Source organism: Coturnix japonica, chromosome 6 (genome assembly GCF_054131305.1).
Source record: "Coturnix japonica strain WE chromosome 6, WE-NBRP24, whole genome shotgun sequence".
NCBI classification, from domain to species: Eukaryota; Metazoa; Chordata; class Aves; order Galliformes; family Phasianidae; genus Coturnix; species Coturnix japonica.
The window spans coordinates 5,979,707-6,001,114 of NC_140668.1; positions in this window are offsets into that span (position 1 = coordinate 5,979,707).

A 21,408-nucleotide genomic window follows, 5' to 3' on the forward strand; every position below is an offset into this window, starting at 1 on the left:
CTTGATACCACCTTGTGCTACACTGCACCTCCTCAGGACACCGAGACACATGTTCTTCTATGTTTCCTTCAGGTCCCAGAACTGAGTTTGATGCTTCAAAATCCCCAAGTCAGTCCTTACACTGAATCCTCCCCAAGTCCTGGGGAAGCTGCCAGAAAGCTCAGGTTACCCATTTATCTCTGCAAAGCCCACATGACACGTAACCTTCACTGGGAATGTAAATAATAAAAAGAGTGAGCAGAGGAACCTTTTCGTGCTACATAAAGCCCCATCCAACAGATCTTGTCTCATTACTCTGTGCTACATTCTGACATGGCCAGGATATAACGTGCCACTAACAAAACCAGAGATGAGAGATTAAAGGCACTGATGCCTCTTGCAAAACATGGAGCAAAAACCCTTTGAGTAATAAATCTAACGTATCAACCACCTCCCACCTTCCCTTCTCTTTATTCATTTTAACTGTGGATATATGCATGAAAATAAGAGCTTTGTTCCTACAGTACTGCTAACTTGTTGCTTAATCTCCTGCCTATTGCAGGGATCTTCCTCTTGATTTTATCTGATTTGGAAGTTAGAAATCATGACATCAGTTGGGGAAAGATCAATCTGAAATAAAAGAATGAAACCCCGTTAACAAATCAATGTCTCGCCTCATAAAAAGAGGCACAGAAGGGAAATGAAGTGCACTTCCAGATGCCCTGACATGGGTTAAAATTCTATGCATTGTCAAGCTGCTATTTGGGCCACAGCGTTTGAAAGGGAACAAGGTTTTGAAATGACACAAGACTGGGATTTCATTAGGAGTCAAAGGGAATCATAAAGAGCGTGTGACAAATTCAACCTAGATCCAGGTCTTGACTGGAATGATTCTGGCTGTGCCTCTGCATACCTCTCATCCTATCAGCCCCAAGCCAGAGCCCACAAAACATAGGCCTTCCCTCCACTCCCCCTTATTCCTAAATACAACATGACTTTATCATGAGAGCTGCACAGATCAAAGGTTCAAGTTTACCCCCTGGACATAAGAGATAAACAAAGAAAGCCAACATTCCCACCCAACTTCATTATGTGTGACCTCTACAGCATATTCTGAGAGTCAAATGATGTGTAAAAAAGAGCATCAAACGCAGTTCTGCTGCGTGTATCACGGCTGCATCCTGCCTTGGATACATCTGAACTGCCCAAGGCTGCCTAGTTAAACAAAGTCTGACAAAGACAGGATATGGTGTGATGTACATCAAATATATTCAAGGAGAAGGAAAAAAAAAACCAACTTCAAATACTGAGATCACAGAAAACTTGAGACTGCTCTGAGGCAGAACCTGTGTTGGTCACTTTCCTCCGCTCCCCACCCAAAATCTTTCCCCAAGTTGTCACATTTTCAGTTACTCCACGATGTAATACTATGCTCCTCCATTTACCCCACCTCCTCCTTATTTCCTGACCCTGCATTTGGCAAAATCCTACTCAAAGAGACACATCTTAATGCAGAGGCAGCTTACCTAGTCTGACAGGGCCCACTGCTGTTTTCCAGAATTATCAGAGAGATAACCCTCCCTTAAATACACTTACACGATATGCGTTATCAATGGTCCTCATGGCAAAGAAGTGAATGTTACAAATCACCTTGGTTAACTGCTTTCTACCATCAAAGCTGGGTGAAGGTATTCCAGGCTCCAAGTTGCTTGGAAACATCCCTTAGTGGATGAGTTTTATGAATTCACTCACCAATGAATCAGAATGATTAGAAATGACTGCAGAGACCAATACATGTACAAAGCATCCAGACATAGTACAGTTTAACATCCTACTAAAGATGGATATTCTCGTTATTCTTTTTCTGGGTTATTCCCCCAGCCCCTTAACTCCAAGAAATTAGAATGTCAGGTTCTATAAATCATTTTGGGGCAGATCCCAAAATCCCAAATTCTGAAGGCAGATGGAAATTCTACAAACATTTGACTAATATTCCATATGATGCAACTAAAAAACAACCAAGTGAACTAATACCTGATGAAACAAAAGCATACCTATAGCGAAGGATAGGGAAACAAGTCTGCAAAGAATCCTCAATGATAAGAAGCCTCAATGCTTTACTTAGAATCCTCAATGCTTAGAACACTCAATGTTTAGATCCCTCAATGGCTTAGAACAATCAATGCATAGAATCCTCAATGCTTAGAATTCCAATGCTTAAAAGAGAATCCTCAATGCTTACAAACCTCAATGCTGAGAAATTTTATTGTTTGAAACCTCATTGCTTAGAATCCTCAATGCTTACATACCTCAATGCATAGAGGCCTGAATGCTTAGAAACCTCAAACATTAGAAAATTCAATGCTTGGCTTAGAATCCTCATAGCTTAGAATCCTCAATGCTTAGAATCCTCCATGCATTGCTTAGAATCCTCAGTAGTTAGAATCCTCAATGCTTCGCATCCTCAATGCTTAGCTTAGAAACCTCAATACTTAGAATCCTCAATGCTTAGCATCCTCATTACATAGCTTAGAATCCTCAATGCTTCGCATCCTCAGTGCTTAGCTTAGAAACCTCAATACTTAGAATCCTCAATGCTTAGCATCCTCATTACATAGCTTAGAATCCTCAATGCTTAGCATCCTCAATGCTTAGCATCCTCAATGCTTAGAATCCTCAATGCTTAGAATCCTCCATGCATTGCTTAGAATCCTCAATAGTTAGAATCCTCAATGCTTAGCATCCTCATTACATAGCTTAGAATCCTCAATGCTTAGAATCCTCAATGATTAGAATCCTCAATGCTTAGCATCCTCAATGCTTAGCATCCTCAATGCTTAGCATCCTCATTGCTTAGCTTAGAATCCTCGGTGATTAGAATCCTCAATGCTTAGCATCCTCAATGCTCAGCATTCTCAATGCTTAGAATCCTCAATGCTTAGCATCCTCAATGCTTACAATCCTCAGTGCTTAGCATCCTCAAAGCTTATAATCCTCAATGCTTATAATCCTCAATGCTTAGCATCCTCAATGCTTAGCATCCTCAATGCTTAGAATCCTCAATGCTTAGCATCCTCAATGCTTAGAATCCTTAATGGTTAGCATCCTCAATGCTTAGCATCCTCAATGCTTAGCATCCTGAATGCTTTGCTTAGAATCCTCAATGCTTAGAATCCTCAATGCTTAGCATCCTCCATGCCACTCTTTGAATCCTCAATGCTTAGCATCCTCATTGCTTAGCATCCTCATTGCTTAGCTTAGAATCCTCAAAGCTCAGAATCCTCACTGCTTAGGAACCTCAATGCTTAGCATCCTCCATGCATTGCTTAGAAACCTCAATGCGTAGAATCCCCATTGCTTAGAAATTTTATTGCTCTGAAACCTCAATGCTTAGCATCCCTAATGCTTTCAAACCTCAGTGCATAGAGGCCTTAATGTTTAGAAACCTCAAAGATTAGAAAAGTCAATGCTTGGCTTAGAATCCTCAATGCTTAGAATCCTCAATGCCTACCTAAGAATCCTCAATGCTTAGAATCCACAATGCTTAGAATCCTCAATGCTTAGAAACCTCAATGCACAGAGTCCTTAATGCTTAGAAACCTCAATACTTAGCATCCTCAGTGCTTAGCTTAGAATCCTCACTGCATAGAAACCTGAATGCTTAGAATCCTCAATGCTTAGAATCATCAATGCTTAGCTTAGAAACCTCAATGCTTAGAATCCTCAATGCTTAACATCCTCAATGATTAGAATCCTCAATGCATAGTTTAGAATTCTCAATGCTTAGAATCCTCAATGCTTAGAATCCTCAATGCTTAACATCCTCAATGCTTAGCTTTGAATCCTCAAAGCTCAGGATCCTCAATGCTTACAAACCTCAATGCATAGAGGCCTTAATGCTTAGAAACCTCAAAGATTAGAAAACTGAATGCTTGGCTTAGAATCCTCAATGCTTAGAATCTTCAATGCTTCGCATCCTCAGTGCTTACCTTAGAAACCTCAATACTTAGAATCCTCAATGTTTAGCATCCTCATTACATAGCTTAGAATCCTCAATGCTTAGAATCCTCAATGCTTAGCATCCTCAATGCTTAGAATCCTCAATGCTTAGCATCCTCAAATCTTAGAATCCTCAATGCTTAGCATCCTCAATGCTTAGCATCCTAAAAGCTTAGCATCCTCAATGCTTAGCATCCTCAATGCTTAGCATCCTCAATGCTTAGAATCCTCAATGCTTTGCTTAGAAACCTCAATGCTTAGAATCCTCAATGCTTAGATTCCTTAATGCTTAGAATCCTCCATGCATTGCTTAGAATCCTCAATAGTTAGAATCCTCAATGCTTCGCATCCTCAATGCTTAGCTTAGAATCCTCAATGCTTAGAATCCTCAATGCTTAGCATCCTCAATACTTAGAATCCTCAATGCTTAGCATCCTCAAAGCTTAGAATCCTCAATGCTTAGCATCCTCAATGCTTAGCATCCTCAATGCTTAGAATCCTCAATGCTTAGAATCCTCAATGCTTAGCATCCTCAATGCTTTGCATCCTCAATGCTTAGCATCCTCAATGCTTAGCATCCTCAATGTATTGCTTAGAAACCTCAATGCTTAGAATCCTCAATGCTTAGAATCCTCAATGCTTAGAATCCTCAATGCTTAGAATCCTCAATGCTTAGAATCCTCAATGCTTAGCATCCTCAATGCTTAGCATCCTCAATGCTTAGCATCCCCAATACTTAGCATCCTCAATGCTTAGCATCCTCAATGCTTAGCTTAGAAACCTCAATGCTTAGAAACCTCAATGCTTAGAATCCTCAATGCTTAGAATCCTCAATGCCTAGATTAGAACCCTCAATGCTTAGAATCCTCAATGCTTAGAATCCTCAATGCTTAGCATCCTCAATGCTTAGAATCCTCAATGTTTGGCATCCTCAATGCTTCGCTTAGAATCCTCAAAGCTCAGGATCCTCAATGCTTAGAAACCTCAAAGATTAGAAAATTCAATGCTTGGCTTAGAATCCTCATAGCTTAGAATCCTCAGTGCTTAGAATCCTCCATGCATTGCTTAGAATCCTCAATAGTTAGAATCCTCAATGCTTCGCATCCTCAATGCTTAGCTTAGAAACCTCAATACTTAGAATCCTCAATGCTTAGCATCCTCATTACATGGCTTAGAATCCTCAATGCTTAGCATCCTCATTGCTTAGAATCCTCATTGCTTAGCATCATCATTGCTTAGCTTGGAATCCTCAATGCTTAGCATCCTCAATGCTTAACATCCTCAATGCTTAGCGTCCTCAATGCTTAGCGTCCTCAATGCTTAGCGTCCTCAATGCTTAGCGTCCTCAATGCTTAGAATCCTCAATGCTTAGAATCCTCAATGCTTTGCTTAGAAACCTCAATGCTTAGAATCCTCAATGGTTAGAATCCTCAATGCTTAGAATCCTCAATGCTTAGAATCCTCAATGCTTAGAATGCTTAGCATCCTCAATGCTTAGCATACTCATTGCTTATCATCCTCATTGCTTAGCTTAGAATCCTCAAAGCTCAGAATCCTCACTGCTTAGGAACCTCAATGCTTATCATCCTCCATGCATTGCTTAGAAAACTCATGCGTAGAATCCCCATTGCTTAGAAATTTTATTGCTCTGAAACCTCAATGCTTAGCATCCCTAATGCTTACAAACCTCAGTGCATAGAGGCCTTAATGTTTAGAAACCTCAAAGATTAGAAAACTCAATGCTTGGCTTAGAATCCCCAATGCTTAGAATCCTCAATGCCTCGCTTAGAATCCTCAATGATTAGCATCCTCAGTGCTTAGAATCCTCAATGCTTAGAATCCTCAATGCTTAGAAACCTCAATGCACAGAGTCCTTAATGCTTAGAAACCTCAATACTTAGCTTCCTCAGTGCTTAGCTTAGAATCCTCACTGCTTAGAAACTTGAATGCTTAGAATCCTCAATGCTTAGAATCCTCAATGCTTAGCTTAGAAACCACAATGCTTAGAGTCCTCAATGCTTAGCATCCTCAATGCTTAGAATCCTCAATGCATAGCTTAGAATCCTCAATTCTTAGAATCCTCAATGCTTAGAATCCTCAATGCTTAGAATCCTCAATGCTTAGCATCCTCAATGCTTAGCATCCTCAATGCATAGAATCCTCAATGCTTAGCATCCTCAATGCTAAGAATCCTCAATGCTTAGCATCCTCAAAGCTTAGAATCCTCAATGCTTAGCATCCTCAATGCTTAGAATCCTCAATGCTTAGCATCCTCAATGCTTAGCATCCTCAAAGCTTAGAATCCTCAATGCTTAGCATCCTCAATGCTTAGAATCCTCAATGCTTAGAATCCTCAACGCTTAGAATCCTGAATGCTTAGAATCCTCAATGCTTAGAATCCTCAATGCTTAGAATCCTCAATGCACAGAGTCCTTAATGCTTAGAAACCTCAATACTTAGCATCCTCAGTGCTTAGCTTAGAATCCTCACTGCTTAGAAACCTGAATGCTTAGAAACCTCAATGCTTAACATCCTCAATGTTTAGAATCCTCAATGCATAGCTTAGAATCCTCAATGCTTAGAATCCTCAATGCTTAGAATCCTCAATGCTTAGCATCCTCAATGCTTTGAATCCTCAATGCTTAGCATCCTCAATGCTTAGCTTAGAATCCTCAAAGCTCAGGATCCTCAATGCTTAGAAACCTCATTGCACAGAGTCCTTAATGCTTAGAAACCTCAATACTTAGCATCCTCAGTGCTTAGCTTAGAATCCTCACTGCTTAGAAACCTCAATGCTTAGAATCCTCAATGCTTAGCATCCTCAACGCGTAGAATCCCCATTGCTTAGAAATTTTATTGTTTGAAACCTCATTGCTTAGAATCCTCAATGCTTACAAACCTCAATGCATAGAGGCCTTAATGCTTAGTAACCTCAAAGATTAGAAAATTCAATGCTTGGCTTAGAATCCTCAATGCTTAGAATCCTCAATGCTTAGAATCTTACATGCATTGCTTAGAATCCTCAATAGTTAAAATCCTCAATGCTTCGCATCCTCAGTGCTTAGCTTAGAAACCTCAATACATAGAATCCTCAATGCTTAGCATCCTCATTACATAGCTTAGATTCCTCAATGCTTAGAATCCTCAATGCTTAGCATCCTCAATGCTTAGCATCCTCAACGCTTAGCATCCTCAATGCTTAGCATCCTCAATGCTTAGCATCCTCAATGCTTAGCATCCTCATTGCTTAGCTTAGAATCCTCGGTGCTTAGAAACCTCAATGCTTAGCATCCTCAATGCTTAGCATCCTCAATGCTTAGAATCCTCAATGCTTAGAATCCTCAATGCTTAGTATCCTCAATGCTTAGAATCCTCCATGCATTGCTTAGAATCCTCAATAGTTAGAATCCTCAATGCTTCGCATCCTCAGTGCTTAGCTTAGAAACCTCAATACATAGAATCCTCAATGCTTAGCATCCTCATTACATAGCATAGAATCCTCAATGCTTAGAATCCTCAATGCTTAGCATCCTCAATGCTTAGCATCCTCATTGCTTAGCTTAGAATCCTCGGTGCTTAGAAACCTCAATGCTTAGAAACCTCAAAGATTAGAAAATTCAATGTTTGGCTTAGAATCCTCAATGCTTAGAATCCTCAATGCTTAGAATCTTCCATGCATTGCTTAGAATCCTCAATAGTTAGAATCCTCAATGCTTCGCATCCTCAGTGCTTAGCTTAGAAACCTCAATACTTAGAATCCTCAATGCTTAGCATCCTCATTACATAGCTTAGATTCCTCAATGCTTAGAATCCTCAATGCTTAGCATCCTCAATGCTTAGCATCCTCAACGCTTAGCATCCTCAATGCTTAGCATCCTCAATGCTTAGCATCCTCAATGCTTAGCATCCTCATTGCTTAGCTTACAATCCTCGGTGCTTAGAAACCTCAATGCTTAGCATCCTCAATGCTTAGCATCCTCAATGCTTAGAATCCTCAATGCTTAGCATCCAAAATGCTTAGTATCCTCAATGCTTAGAATCCTCCATGCATTGCTTAGAATCCTCAATAGTTAGAATCCTCAATGCTTCGCATCCTCAGTGCTTAGCTTAGAAACCTCATTACTTAGAATCCTCAATGCTTAGCATCCTCATTACATAGCTTAGAATCCTCAATGCTTAGAAACCTCAATGCTTAGCATCCTCAATGCTTAGCATCCTAATTGCTTAGCTTAGAATCCTCGGTGCTTAGAAACCTCAATGCTTAGCATCCTCAATGCTTAGAATTCTCAATGCTTAGCATCCTCAAAGCTTATAATCCTCAATGCTTAGCATCCTCAATGCTAAGAATCCTCAATGCTTAGAATCCTCAATGCTTAGCATCCTCAATGCTTAGCATCCTCAATGCTTTGCTTAGAATCCTCAATGCTTAGAATCCTCAATGCTTAGAATCCTCAATGCCTAGCATAGAATCCTCAATGCTTAGAATCCTCAATGCTTAGAATCCTCAATGCTTAGCATCCTCATTGCTTAGCATCCTCAATGCTTAGCATCCTCATTGCTTAGCTTAGAATCCTCAAAGCTCAGAATCCTCACTGCTTAGGAACCTCAATGCTTAGCATCCTCCATGCATTGCTTAGTAACCTCAATGCGTAGAATCCCCATTGCTTAGAAATTTTATTGCTCTGAAACCTCAATGCTTATCATCCCTAATGCTTACAAACCTCAGTGCATAGAGGCCTTAATGTTTAGAAACCTCAAATATTAGAAAACTCAATGCTTGGCTTAGAATCCTCAATGCTTAGAATCCTCAATGCCTAGCTAAGAATCCTCAATGCTTAGAATCCTCAATGCTTAGCTTAGAAACCTCAAAGCACAGAGTCCTTGATGCTTAGAAACCTCAATACTTAGCATCCTCAGTGCTTAGATTAGAATCCTCACTGCTTAGAAACCTGAATGCTTAGAATCCTCAATGCTTAGAATCCTCAATGCTTAGCTTAGAAACCTCAATGCTTTGAATTCTCAATGCTTAACATCCTCAATGTTTAGAATCCTCAATGCTTAGCTTAGAATCCTCAATGCTCAGGATCCTCAATGCTTACAAACCTCAATGCATAGAGGCCTTAATGCTTAGAAACCTCAAAGATTAGAAAACTGAATGCTTGGCTTAGAATCCTCAATGCTTAGAATCCTCAATTCTTAGCATCCTCAATGCTTAGAATCCTCAATGCTTAGCTTAGAATCCTCAAAGCTCAGGATCCTCAATGCTTACAAACCTCAATGCATAGAGGCCTTAATGCTTAGAAACCTCAAAGATTAGAAAACTGAATGCTTGGCTTACAATCCTCAATGCTTAGAATCCTCAATGGTTCGCATCCTCATTACATAGCTTAGAATCCTCAATGCTTAGAATCCTCAATGCTTAGCATCCTCAATGCTTTGCATCCTCAATGCTTAGCATCCTCATTGCTTAGCATCCTCATTGCTTAGCTTAGAATCCTCAAAGCTCAGAATCCTCGGTGCATAGAAACCTCAATGCTTAGCATCCTCAATGCTTAGCATCCTCAATGCTTAGAATCCTCAATGCTTAGCTTAGAAAACTCAATGCTTAGAATCCTCAATGCTTAGAAACCTCAATGTACAGGGTCCTTAATGCTTAGAAACCTCAATACTTAGCATCCTCATTGCTTAGCTTAGAAACCTCAACGCTTAGAATTCTCAATGCTTAGCATCCTCAATGCTTAGAATCCTCAATGCTTAGCATCCTCAATGCTTAGCATCCTCAATGCTTAGAATCCTCAATGCTTAGAATCCTCAATGCTTAGAATCCTCAATGCTTAGCAACCTCAATGCTTAGAATCCTCAATGCCTAGAATCCTCAATGCTTAGCTTAGAAACGTCAATGCTTAGAATCCTCAATGCTTAGAATACTCAATGCTTAGAATCCTCAATGCTTAGCATCCTCAATGCTTAGCTTAGAAAACTCAATGCTTAGAATCCTCAATGCTTAGCATCCTCATTACATAGCTTAGAATCCTCAATGCTTAGCATCCTCATTGCTTAGAATCCTCATTGCTTAGCATCATCATTGCTTAGCTTGGAATCCTCAATGCTTAGCATCCTCAATGCTTAACATCCTCAATGCTTAGCGTCCTCAATGCTTAGCGTCCTCAATGCTTAGCGTCCTCAATGCTTAGCGTCCTCAATGCTTAGCATCCTCAATGCTTAGCATCCTCAATGCTTTGCTTAGAAACCTCAATGCTTAGAATCCTCAATGGTTAGAATCCTCAATGCTTAGAATCCTCAATGCTTAGAATCCTCAATGCTTAGAATGCTTAGCATCCTCAATGCTTAGCATACTCATTGCTTATCATCCTCATTACTTAGAAACCTCAATGCACAGAGTCCTTAATGCTTAGAAACCTCAATACTTAGCATCCTCAGTGCTTATCTTAGAATCCTGACTGCTTAGAAACCTCAATGCTTAGAATCCTCAGTGCTTAGCATCCTCAACGCGTAGAATCCCCAATGCTTCGAAACCTCAATGCTTAGCATCCTCAATCCTTAGTATGCTCTATGCTTAGCTTAGAATCCTCAATGCTTAGCATCCTCAATGCTTAGCATCCTCAATGCTTAGCATCCTCAATGCTTTGCTTAGAAACCTCAATGCTTAGAATCCTCAATGCTTAGAATCCTCAATACTTAGAATCCTCAATGCTTAGCATCCTCAATGCTTAGCATCCTCAATGCTTAGCATCCTCAATGCTTAGAATCTTCCATGCTTAGCTTAGAAACCTCAATGCTTAGAATCCTCAATGCTTAGAATCCTCAATGCTTAGCATCCTCAATGCTTAGAATCCTCAGTGCCTAGATTAGAATCCTCAATGCTTAGAATCCTCAATGCTTAGAATCCTCAGTGCTTAGAATCCTCAATGCTTAGAATCCTCAATGCTTACAAACCTCAATGCTGAGAAATTTTATTGTTTGAAACCTCATTGTTTAGCATCCTAAATGCTTACAAACCTCAATGCATAGAGGCCTTAATGCTTAGAAACCTCACAGATTAGAAAACTCAATGCTTGGCTTAGAATCCTCAATGCTTAGAATCCTCAATGCTTAGAATCCTCCATGCATAGCTTAGAATCCTCAATGCTTAGAATCCTCAATGCTTAGCATCCTCCATGCATTGCTTAGAATCCTCAATAGTTAGAATCCTCAATGCTTCGCATCCTCAATGCTTAGCTTAGAAACCTCAATGCTTAGAATCCTCAATGCTTAGCATCCTCAATGCTTAGCATCCTCATTGCTTAGCATCCTCATTGCTTAGCTTAGAATCCTCAAAGCTCAGAATCCTCACTGCTTAGGAACCTCAATGCTTAGCATCCTCCATGCATTGCTTAGAAACCTCAATGCGCAGAATCCTCATTGCTTAGAAATTTTATTGCTCTGAAACCTCAATGCTTAGCAACCCTAATGCTTACAAACCTCATTGCATAGAGGGCTTAATGTTTAGAAACAACAAAGATTAGAAAACTCAATGCTTGGCTTAGCATCCTCAATGCTTAGCATCCTCAATGCTTAGCATCCTCAATGCCTAGAATCCTCAATGCTTAGCATCCTCAATGCGTAGAATCCTCAATGCTTAGAATCCTCAATGCTTTGCTTAGAAACCTCAATGCTTAAAATCCTCAATGCTTAGAATGCTCAATGCTTATCATCCTCAATGCTTAGAATCCTCAATGCTTAGCATCCTCAATGCTTAGCTTAGAAAACTCAATGCTTAGAATCCTCAATGCTTAACAGCCTCAATGCTTAGCATCCTCAATGCATATCTTAGAATCCTCAAAGCTCAGGATCCTCAATGCTTAGAAACCTCAATGCACAGAGTCCTTAATGCTTAGAAACCTCAATACGTAGCATCCTCAGTGCTTAGCTTAGAATCCTCACCGCTTAGAAACCTCAATGCTTAGAATCCTCAGTGCTTAGTATCCTCAACGCGTAGAATCCCCAATGCTTCGAACCTCAATGCTTAGCATCCTCAATCCTTAGTATGCTCTATGCTTAGCTTAGAATCCTCAATGCTTAGAATCCTCAATGCTTATAAACCTCACTGCTGAGAAATTTTATTGTTTGAAACCTCATTGCTTAGCATCCCAAATGCTTACAAACCTCAATGCATAGAGACCTTAATGCTTAGAAACCTCAAAGATTAGAAAACTCAATGCTTGGCTTAGAATCCTCAATGCTTAGAATCCTCAATGCTTAGAATCCTCCATGCATAGTTTAGAATCCTCAATGCTTAGAATCCTCAATGCTTAGCATCCTCCATGCATTGCTTAGAATCCTCACTAGTTAGAATCCTCAATGCTTCGTATCCTCAATGCTTAGCTTAGAAACCTCAATGCTTATAATCCTCAATGCTTAGAATCCTCAATGCTTAGCATCCTCAATGCTTAGCATCCTCAATGCTTAGAATCCTCAATGCTTAGCATCCTCAATGCTTAGCATCCTCAATGCTTAGAATCCTCAATGCTTAGCATCCTCAAATCTTAGAATCCTCAATGCTTAGCATCCTCAATGCTTAGCATCCTCAATGCTTAGAATCCTCAATGCTTAGAATCCTCAATGCTTCGCTTAGAAACCTCAATGCTTAGAATCCTCAACGCTTAGAATCCTCAATGCTTAGAATCCTCCATGCATTGCTTAGAATCCTCAATAGTTAGAATCCTCAATGCTTCGCGTCCTCAATGCTTAGCTTAGAAACCTCAATACTTAGAATCCTCAATGCTTAGCATCCTCATTACATAGCTTAGAATCCTCAATGCTTAGAATCCTCAATGCTTAGCATCCTCAATGCTTAACATCCTCAATGCTTAGAATACTCAATGCTTAGCATCCTCAATGCTTAGAATCCTCAATGCTTAGCATCCTCAAAGCTTAGCATCCTCAATGCTTAGCAACCTCAATGCTTAGCATCCTCAATGCTTAGCATCCTCAATGCTTAGCATCCTCAATGCTTAGAAACCTCAATGCTTTGCTTAGAAACCTCAATGCTTAGAATCCTCAATGCTTAGAATCCTCAATGCTTAGCATCCTCAAAGCTTAGCATCCTCAATGCTTAGCATCCTCAATGCTTAGAATCCTCAATGCTTAGCTTAGAAACCTCAATGCTTAGAATCCTCAATGCTTAGAATCCTCAATGCTTAGAATCCTCAATGCCTAGATTAGAATCCTCAATGCTTAGAATCCGAAATGCTTAGAATCCTCAATGCTTAGAATCCTCAATGCTTAGCATCCTCAATGCTTAGCTTAGAAAACGCAATGCTTAGAATCCTCAATGCTTAGAAACCTCAATGCACAGAGTCCTTAATGCTTAGAAACCTCATTACTTAGCATCCTCAATGCTTAGCTTAGAATCCTCAATGCTTAGAATCCTCAATGCTTAGAATCCTCAGTGCTTAGCATCCTCAATGCTTAGCATCCTCAATGCCTAGAATCCTCAATGCTTAGAAACCTCAATGCTTAGAATCCTCAATGCTTAGAATCCTCAATGCTTAGAATCCTCAATGCTTAGCATCCTCAATGCTTAACAGCCTCAATGCTTAGCATCCTCAATGCTTAGCATCCTCATTGCTTAGAAACCTCAATGCACAGAGTTCTTAATGTTTAGAAACCTCAATACTTAGCATCCTCAGTGCTTATCTTAGAATCCTCACTGCTTAGAAACCTCAATGCTTAGAATCCTCAGTGCTTAGCATCCTCAACGCGTAGAATCCCCAATGCTTCGAAACCTCAATGCTTAGCATCCTCAATCCTTAGTATGCTCTATGCTTAGCTTAGAATCCTCAATGCTTAGAGTCCTCAATGCTTACAAACCTGAATGCTTAGAAATTTTATTGTTTGAAACCTCATTGCTTAGCATCCCAAATGCTTACAAACCTCAATGCATAGAGGCCTTAATGCTTAGAAAACTCAAAGATTAGAAAACTCAATGCTTGGCTTAGAATCCTCAATGCTTAGAATCCTCCATGCTTAGAATCCTCAATGCTTAGAATCCTCAATGCTTAGCATCCTCAATACTTAGCATCCTCAATGCTTAGAATCCTCAATGCTTAGAATCCTCAATGCTTAGAATCCTCAATGCCTAGCTTAGAATCCTCAATGCTTAGAATCCTCAATGCTTAGAATACTCAATGCACAGAGTCCTTAATGCTTAGAAACCTCAATACTTAGCATTTTCAGTGCTTAGCTTAGAATCCTCACTGCTTAGAAACCTGAATGCTTAGAATCCTCAATGCTTAGAATCCTCAATGCTAAGCTTAGAAACCTCAATGCTTAGCATCCTCGATGCTTAGAAACCTCAATGCTTAGCATCCTCAATGCTTAGAAACCTCAATGCTTAGAATCCTCAATGCTTAGAATCCTCAATGCATAGAATCCTCAATGCCTAGCTTAGAATCCTCAATGCTTAGAATCCTCAATGCTTAGAAAGCTCAATGCACAGAGTCCTTAATGCTTAGAAACCTCAATGCTTAGCATCCTCAATCCTTAGTATGCTCTATGCTTAGCTTAGAATCCTCAATGCTTAGAATCCTCAATGCTTACAAACCTCAATGCTGAGAAATTTTATTGTTTGCAACCTCATTGCTTAGCATCCCAAATGCTTACAAACCTCAATGCATAGAGGCCTTAATGCTTAGAAACCTAAAAGATTAGAAAACTCAATGCGTGGCTTAGAATTCTCAATGCTTAGAATCCTCAGTGCTTAGAATTCTCCATGCATAGCTTAGAATCCTCAATGCTTAGAATCCTCAATGCTTAGAATCCTCAATGCTTAGCATCCTCCATGCATTGCTTAGAATCCTCAATAGTTAGAATCCTCAATGCTTCGCATCCTCAATGCTTAGCTTAGAAACCTCAATACTTAGAATCCTCAATGCTTAGCATCCTCAATGCTTAGCATCCTCATTGCTTAGCATCCTCATTGCTTAGCTTAGAATCCTCAAAGCTCAGAATCCTCACTGCTTAGGAACCTCAATGCTTAGCATCCTCCATGCATTGCTTAGAAACCTCAATGCGCAGAATCCTCATTGCTTAGAAATTTTATTGCTCTGAAACCTCAATGCTTAGCAACCCTAATGCTTACAAACCTCATTGCATAGAGGCCTTAATGTTTAGAAACAACAAAGATTAGAAAACTCAATGCTTGGCTTAGAATCCTCAATGCTTAGAATCCTCAATGCTTAGAATCCTCAGTGCTTAGCATCCTCAACGCGTAGAATCCCCAATGCTTAGAAACCTCAGTGCTTAGCATCCTCAATCCTTAGTATGCTCTATGCTTAGCTTATCATCCTCATTGCTTAGAATCCTCAATGCTTAGAATCCTCAATGCTTAGCATCCTCAATGCTTAGAATCCTCAACGCTTAGCATCCTCAACGCTTAGCATCCTCAATGCTTAGAATCCTCAATGCTTAGAATCCTCAATGCTTAGCATCCTCAATACTTAGCATCCCCAATGCTTAGCATCCTCAATGCTTAGAATCCTCAACGCTTAGCATCCTCAACGCTTAGAATCCTCAATGCTTAGAATCCACAATGCCTAGCTTAGAATCCTCAATGCTGAGAATCCTCAATGCTTAGAATCCTCAATGCTTAGAAACCTCAATGCACAGAGTCCTTAATGCTTAGAAACCTCAATACTTAGCATCCTCAGTGCTTAGCGTAGAATCCTCACTGCTTAGAAACCTGAATGCTTAGAATCATCAATGCTTAGATTCCTCGATGCTTAGAATCCTCAATGCTTAGCTTAGAAACCTCAATGCTTAGAATCCTCAATGCTTAACATCCTCAATGCATAGAATGCTCAATGCTTAGAATCCTCAATGCTTAGAATCCTCAATGCACAGAGTCCTTAATGCTTAGAAACCTCAATACTTAGCATCCTCAGTGCTTCGCTTAGAATCTTCACTGCTTAGAAACATGATTGCTTAGAATCCTCAATGCTTAGAATCCTCAATGCACAGAGTCCTTAATGCTTAGAAAACTCAATACTTAGCATCCTCAATGCTTAGCTTAGAATCCTCACTACTTAGAAACCTCAATGCTTAGAATCCTCAATGCTTAGCATCCTCAATGCGTAGAATCCCCAATACTTAGAAACCTCAATCCTTAGTATGCTCTATGCTTAGCTTAGAATCCTCAATGCTTAGAATCCTCAATGCTTAGCATCCTCAATGCTTAGCATCCACAATGCCTAGCTTAGAATCCTCAATGCTTAGAATCCTCAATGCTTAGAATCGTCAATGCTTAGAATCGTCAATGCTTAGAATCCTCAATGCTTAGGAACCTCAATGCACAGAGTCCTTAATGCTTAGAAACCTCAATACTTAGCATCCTCAGTGCTTAGCTTAGAATCCTCTCTGCTTAGAAACCTCAATGCTAATAACCCTCAGTGCTTAGCATCCTCAATGCGTAGAATCCCCAATGCTTAGAAACCTCAATGCTTAGCATCCTCAATCCTTAGTATGCTCTATGCTTATCTTAGAATCCTCAATGCTTAGCATCCTCAATGCTTAGCATCCCCATTACATAGCTTAGAATCCTCAATGCTTAGCATCCTCATTGCTTAGCATCCTCATTTCTTAGCTTCGAATCCTCAAAGCTCAGAATCCTCACTGCTTAGGAACCTCAATGCTTAGCATCCTCAATGCATTGCTTAGAAACCTCAATGCGTAGAATCCTCATTGCTTAGAAATTTTATTGCTCTGTAACCTCAATGCTTAGCATCCATAATGCTTACAAACCTCAGTGCATAGAGGCCTTAATGGTTAGGAACCTCAAAGATAAGAAAACTCAATGCCTGGCTTAGAATCCTCAATGCTTAGAATCCTCAATGCTTACAAACCTCAATGCTGAGAAATTTTATTGTTTGCAACCTCATTGCTTAGCATCCCAAATGCTTACAAACCTCAATGCATAGAGGCCTTAATGCTTAGAAACCTCAAAGATAAGAAAACTCAATGCTTGGCTTAGAATTCTCAATGCTTAGAATCCTCAGTGCTTAGAATCCTCCATGCATAGCTTAGAATCCTCAATGCTTAGAATCCTCAATGCTTAGAATCCTCAATGCTTAGAATCCTCAATGCTTAGCATCCTCCATGCATTGCTTAGAATCCTCAATAGTTAGAATCCTCAATGCTTCGCATCCTCAATGCTTAGCTTAGAAACATCAATGCTTAGAATCCTCAATGCTTAGCATCCTCAATGCTTAGCATCCTCATTGCTTAGCATCCTCATTGCTTAGCATCCTCATTGCTTAGCTTAGAATCCTCAAAGCTCAGAATCCTCACTGCTTAGGAACCTCAATGCTTAGCATCCTCCATGCATTGCTTAGAAACCTCAATGCGCAGAATCCTCATTGCTTAGAAATTTTATTGCTTAGAAACCTCAATGCTTAGCAACCCTAATGCTTACAAACCTCATTGCATAGAGGCCTTAATGTTTAGAAACAACAAAGATTAGAAAACTCAATGCTTGGCTTAGAATCCTCAATGCTTAGAATCCTCAATGCATAGAATCCTCAATGCTTAGCATCCTCAATGCTTAGCATCCTCATTACATAGCTTAGAATCCTCAATGCTTAGAATCCTCAATGCTTAGCATCCTCAGTGTTTGGAATCCTCAATGCTTAGAATCCTCAATGCTTAGTATCCTCAATGCTTAGAAACCTCAATGCTTAGCATCCTCAATGCTTAGAATCCTCAATGCTTAGCTTAGAAACCTCAATGCTTAGAATCCTCAATGCTTAGAATCCTCAATGCTTAGAATCCTCAATGCCTAGCTTAGAATCCTCCATGCTTAGAATGCTCAATGCACAGAATCCTCAATGCTTAGAAACCTCAATACTTAGCATCCTCAGTGCTTAGCTTAGAATCCTCACTGCTTAGAAACCTGAATGCTTAGAATCCTCAATGCTTAGAATCCTCAATGCTAAGCTTAGAAACCTCAATGCTTAGCATCCTCAATGCTTAGAAACCTCAATGCTTAGAATCCTCAATGCTTAGAATCCTCAATGCATAGAATCCTCAATGCCTAGCTTAGAATCCTCAATGCTTAGAATCCTCAATGCTTAGAAAGCTCAATGCACAGAGTCCTTAATGCTTAGAAACCTCAATACTTAGCATCCTCAGTGCTTAGCTTAGAATCCTCACTGCTTAGAAACCTGAATGCTTAGAATCCTCAATGCTACGCTTAGAAACCTCAATGCTTAGCATCCTCAATGCTTAGCATCCTCAATCCTTAGCATCCTCAATGCATATCTTAGAATCCTCAAAGCTCAGGATCCTCAATGCTTAGAAACCTCAATGCACAGAGTCCTTAATGCTTAGAAACCTCAATACTTAGAATCCTCAGTGCTTAGCATCCTCAACGCGTAGAATCCCCAATGCTTAGAAACCTCAATGCTTAGCATCCTCAATCCTTAGTATGCTCTATGCTTAGCTTTGAATCCTCCATGCTTAGAATCCTCAATGCTTACAAACCTCAATGCTGAGAAATTTTATTGTTTGAAACCTCATTGCTTAGCATCCCAAATGCTTACAAACCTCAATGCATAGAGGCCTTAATGCTTAGAAACCACAAAGATTAGAAAACTCAATGCTTGGCTTAGAATCCTCAATGCTTAGAATCCTCAATGCTTAGAATCTTCAATGCTTAGCATCCTCCATGCATCGCTTAGAATCCTCAATAGTTAGAATCCTCAATGCTTCGCATCCTCAATGCCTAGCTTAGAAACCTCAATGCTTAGAATTCTCAATGCTTAGAATCCTCAATGCTTACCTTAGAAACCTCAATGCTTAGAATCCTAACTGCTTAGTATCCTCAATGCTTAGAATCCTCAATGCTTAGAATCCTCAATGCTTAGAATCCTCAATGTACAGAGTCCTCAATGCTTAGAAACCTCAATACTTAGCATCCTCAGTGCTTAGCTTAGAATCCTCACTGCATAGAAACCTGAATGCTTAGAATCCTCAATGATTAGAATCCTCAAAGCTAAGCTTAGAAACCTCAATGCTTAGAATCCTCAATGCTTAGAATCCTCAATGCTTAGAATCCTCTATGCATTGCTTAGAATCCTCAATAGTTAGAATCCTCAATGCTTCGCATCCTCAATGCTTAGCTTAGAAACCTCAATACTTAGAATACTCAATGCGTAGCATCCCCATTACATAGCTTAGAATCCTCAATGCTTAGAATCCTCAATGCTTAGCATCCTCAATGCTTAGCATCCTCAATGCTTAGAATCCTCAATGCTTAGCATCCTCAAAGCTTAGCATCCTCAATGCTTAGCATCCTCAATGCTTAGAATCCTCAATGCTTAGCATCCTCAATGCTTAGCGTCCTCAATGCTTAGCATCCTCAAAGCTTAGCATCCTCAATGCTTAGCTTAGAAACCTCAATGCTTAGAATCCTCAATGCTTAGAATCCTCAATGCTTAGAATCCTCAATGCCTAGATTAGAATCCTCAATGTTTAGAATCCTCAATGATTAGAATCCTCAATGCTTAGAATCCTCAATGCTTAGAATCCTCAATGCTTAGCTTAGAAAACTCAATGCTTAGAATCCTCAATGCTTAGAAACCTCAATGCACAGAATCCTTAATGCTTAGAAACCTCAATACTTAGCATCCTCAGTGCTTAGCTTAGAATCCTCACTGCTTAGAAACCTGAATGCTTAGAATCCTCAATGATTAGAATCCTCAAAGCTAAGCTTAGAAACCTCAATGCTTAGAATCCTCAATGCTTAGAATCCTCTATGCATTGCTTAGAATCCTCAATAGTTAGAATCCTCAATGCTTCGCATCCTCAATGCTTAGCTTAGAAACCTCAATACTTAGAATCCTCAATGCGTAGCATCCCCATTACATAGCTTAGAATCCTCAATTCTTAGAATCCTCAATGCTTAGCATCCTCAATGCTTAGCATCCTCAATGCTTAGAATCCTCAATGCTTAGCATCCTCAAAGCTTAGCATCCTCAATGCTTAGCATCCTCAATGCTTAGAATCCTCAATGCTTAGCATCCTCAATGCTTAGCGTCCTCAATGCTTAGCATCCTCAAAGCTTAGCATCCTCAATGCTTAGCTTAGAAACCTCAATGCTTAGAATCCTCAATGCTTAGAATCCTCAATGCTTAGAATCCTCAATGCCTAGATTAGAATCCTCAATGTTTAGAATCCTCAATGATTAGAATCCTCAATGCTTAGAATCCTCACTGCTTAGCATCCTCAATGCTTAGCTTAGAAAACTCAATGCTTAGAATCCTCAATGCTTAGAAACCTCAATGCACAGAATCCTTAATGCTTAGAAACCTCGATACTTAGCATCCTAAGTGCTTAGATTAGAATCCTCACTGCTTAGAAACCTGAATTCTTAGAATCCTCAATGCTTAGAATCCTCAATGCTTAGCTTAGAATCCTCAATGCTTAAAATTCTCAATGCTTAACATCCTCAATGTTTAGAATCCTCAATACATAGCTTAGAATCCTCACTGCTTAGAAACCTGAATGCTTAGAATCCTCAATGCTACGCTTAGAAACCTCAATGCTTAGCATCCTCAATGCTTAGCATCCTCAATCCTTAGCATCCTCAATGCATATCTTAGAATCCTCAAAGCTCAGGATCCTCAATGCTTAGAAACCTCAATGCACAGAGTCCTTAATGCTTAGAAACCTCAATACTTAGAATCCTCAGTGCTTAGCATCCTCAACGCGTAGAATCCCCAATGCTTAGAAACCTCAATGCTTAGCATCCTCAATCCTTAGTATGCTCTATGCTTAGCTTAGAATCCTCCATGCTTAGAATCCTCAATGCTTACAAACCTCAATGCTGAGAAATTTTATTGTTTGAAACCTCATTGCTTAGCATCCCAAATGCTTACAAACCTCAATGCATAGAGGCCTTAATGCTTAGAAACCACAAAGATTAGAAAACTCAATGCTTGGCTTAGAATCCTCAATGCTTAGAATCCTCAATGCTTAGAATCTTCAATGCTTAGCATCCTCCATGCATCGCTTAGAATCCTCAATAGTTAGAATACTCAATGCTTCGCATCCTCAATGCCTAGCTTAGAAACCTCAATGCTTAGAATCCTCAATGCTTAGAATCCTAAATGCTTACCTTAGAAACCTCAATGCTTAGAATCCTCAATGCTGAGAATCCTCAATGCTTAGAATCCTCAATGCTTAGAATCCTCAATGCTTAGAAAGCTCAATGCACAGAGTCCTTAATGCTTAGAAACCTCAATACTTAGCATCCTCAGTGCTTTAGCTTAGAATCCTCACTGCTTAGAAACCTGAATGCTTAGAATCCTCAATGATTAGAATCCTCAAAGCTAAGCTTAGAAACCTCAATGCTTAGAATCCTCAATGCTTAGA